Below are 3,264 nucleotides of genomic sequence, written 5' to 3'. Positions count from 1 at the left end.
ATACTTGCCATAAAAACCTGTGATAGTGTGATGCCTTTTGATCCAAACTGACTTTAATTTCCTATGGATAAACCATGTTGGCTAAATCCAATCAAGCCATTTCTGATGAAGTTTATAGTAATATTTTTGCTTCCGATCAGGGAGCTGCTCAAATTATACCCGTTTTGCAAGGCTCTGGGAGTGAGTCGAGAGATGTCTTCTTCCAGATGGTGAACCATCACTCAGTTCATGGGAGTGTGTCAAGAGGATTGTTCGAAAGCTCACATTATCCTTTTTTTTAAAGTGGTAGCTTTTCAAACATTTTAAGTCTGATTTTGTGGCATGTACATAGATGTTTTGTATATGTTAACTTGAAATGTTAGTTTTAGCTTGAAACTTTTATAATGCATGATTTTGGCAATGCTAATGCCTATTGGAAATGGTTTGTTATGACAAATTGTAGTTGAATTATGTATGGAACTTGTAACAGTATGTTTGCACAAAGATTAATATGGATGAAAAGTTGATGTTTGAATGGCTAAATGAGGGTATAAATGATTTATAATTGAATAAGTTAAAATGGTATGTTTTGTGCTAAAATGAAGCTATATTGAACTAATTGATTGAAAATATTTCAATGGTTTATTTTAACATGTTTTGGTATGGTTTGATATTAGTGAGAATGTTGAATTGTTGAGCTTGATGTTTAGGTTTGATGAGAGCTTTGAAATAGGTACCAAATGAATTAATTTTGACAAAAAATAGGGTTCTCGTCTCAACGAGCAATCTTCCTTGTAACACCCCTATCCTGTATCCATCGTCGGAACAGGGTTTAGGAGCATTACCAAAATTTACATATCAAATACAGACATTTCACGTCACTTCATATTCATATCAGAAATTATCGTAAATTAATTGTATTATCCCTTAACAGAGCCCTCGAGGCCCAAAATATAAATTAGAAACAAGTCAGGACTAAATCGAAAACTCAGAGAACTTTTCGTGAAATTTTAAAATTTTCCTTAAATGCAAGGGACACACGCCCATGTGGTCAGGCCGTGGGCTCACATGGCCAAGTGACATGCCCATGTCTTAGGCCGTGTGGCTCTTGAAGTAAGGCACACACCCGTGTCCCCAACTCGTGTAACTCTCTAACTTGTAACATATTAAGGTGCAGGGGTCACACGGCTAAGTCACACGCTCATATGCCAGGCCGTGTGAAAATTACTAACCACTCTATTTTGAATTTTTAAGATGTAGGGGACACACGGCCAGAACACACGCTCATGTGCTAAGATGTGTGTCACACACGGCTGAGACACACGCCCGTGTCGCTGCCCGTGTGGACAGAATAAGGCCATTTCCAAGCCTTATTCCTCACCCAAATTTTACCTTCCACCCACATAAACTGTAATGGCCCAAATTTGAGGTTATCGGAACAGTGGTTCCGGGACCACAAATCCGATGAGAAAAATTTTATTTTTCTTATATTTTTATGGTCTACAATTTCACAAAATGATTTCGTGAAAATTTCGTTCGAAAATTTCGACGTTTGGGCACTCAATTTAGTCAAAAGGACTAAATTGTAAAAGTGCAAAAGTTGAGTTCTACATGTTAGAGGTGTCCAATTGTTATGAAACTTTAAATTGGAGGTCCTTATATGGTAATTATACCATTGGTAACTTGGTAGACAAAAATGGACATGAGATAAGTGAAATAGAAAATTTTTAAGTTAGGGGCAATTTGGTAATCTAGTAATTAAAATGAATTAAAAGGGAAAAAGATGGCAAAAATCATCATCTTCTTCATATGAACGAAATCAGCAAGGGGGGAAGCCATAGTTAGGGTTTTCAAGCTTCCAAGCTCCATAGTAAGTGATCCCAAACCCCGTTTTTAATGTTCTTTACGTTTTTGAGATCCCGGTAGCTTAATTTAGCTTATTCTAGCAATAATTTAACCTAGGGTTTATATTTGGAAAAATACCCATAGGTGAAAAGTGTTTATTTTGATGTTTTATGATAGAATATGAAGCTAGAAATTATGTTAAACAACTTTTGCTAAGCGATTTTAAGTGAAAGCAGTAAAACGACATAATCGGTAAAATACCTAATGTTCATAAGTACATGTTAGAGTGGGAATTTGATGTTGCCATAGAAGGGAAAAATGTTCATAATGTTATAAAACATAAGAATAAGAGATGAAGTTTAATTTCCGAGCCTTGGGGCAAAAATGTAATTATGTAAAAGTTTAGGGGCAAAATTGTAATTTTGAAAAAGTTAGAGTCAAGGGCTGTTTTGTTGAATGTGAGTATTAAATAAGTTAAATTTACTATTTTAGATCAAGAAGTACGAAACTCGAGGTTAGACAAAGGGAAGAATAAAGTTGAAGACTAAGTTGGTGAATTTGGCTATAATTGGTACCGAGGTAAGTTTACGGTAAATAAATGCAATATCTCCATATTTATTATCAATGCTGTTATTTTCCAGCAACTATGAATTTATTTTATGAATTTATTTGATGATGATCTAAGCATGAAATGATAGAGAATTAAAATTTAAAAGTCCAGTTGATACATAAGGATGGTACTGGATACGAATGTCATGACATTTGGGTAAAGAGATCCCATGTAAGACCATGTCTGGGACATGGCATTGGCATCCTTAAGATCATAAGAGGTCCCCTGTAAGACCATGTCTGGGACATGGCATGGGCACCGAGACGAGAGGTCCCATGTAAGACCATGTCTAGGACATGGCGTTGTACATCGAGATGAGAGGTCCCTATAAGACCATGTCCAGGACATGGCATGGGCACCAACATGAGAACATCCCATGTAAGACCATGTCAGGACATGGCTTTGGCATGTTATTATCGAAGAGATCCGAGTATCCTTATTATTCCAATGTAGCTCAACGGGCTTGTAAATGAATCATGTTCATGAAAGTTCGGTTTAAAGCATAAATGGCAAGCTCGTAAGTTGTAAGACTTAAGAACTTATTATACTATCAATTGATGTTCAACGATGCAGCAAGGATTGAGTAAGTTATGCACACAAGTATTCTAAGTAAACAAGTACGAGAACTAGTATGAGATTAACTAAAGAGTAAACTAGAGATATAGACATTGAGTTTAATTATTTAAGTTAAATATTGTTATTTATTTGCTAGTAAACTTACTAAGCTTTATGCTTACTTCTTTTATTTCTCTTTCTCTTATAGTATTGCAAAGCTACTTCAAGGATCCTAAAGAAGTCGGAGATCGTCCACACTATCAACCACAACCGCT

The 3,264-nt window shown here is 35.8% G+C and overlaps 1 long non-coding RNA gene across 1 annotated transcript; it reads left to right on the top strand.

Moving 5' to 3' along the window:
• The first annotated feature begins 1,486 nt into the window (after positions 1 to 1,486).
• Positions 1,487 to 3,264, top strand: LOC128033679 (uncharacterized). The gene is made up of 3 exons (XR_008189667.1): positions 1,487 to 1,849; positions 2,317 to 2,403; positions 3,198 to 3,264. It is a non-coding gene; the product is annotated as an uncharacterized LOC128033679 (long non-coding RNA).

Source organism: Gossypium raimondii, chromosome 10 (assembly GCF_025698545.1).
Source record: "Gossypium raimondii isolate GPD5lz chromosome 10, ASM2569854v1, whole genome shotgun sequence".
Lineage (NCBI taxonomy): Eukaryota > Viridiplantae > Streptophyta > Magnoliopsida > Malvales > Malvaceae > Gossypium > Gossypium raimondii.
This window is presented reverse-complemented; position numbering and strand designations above follow the sequence as displayed.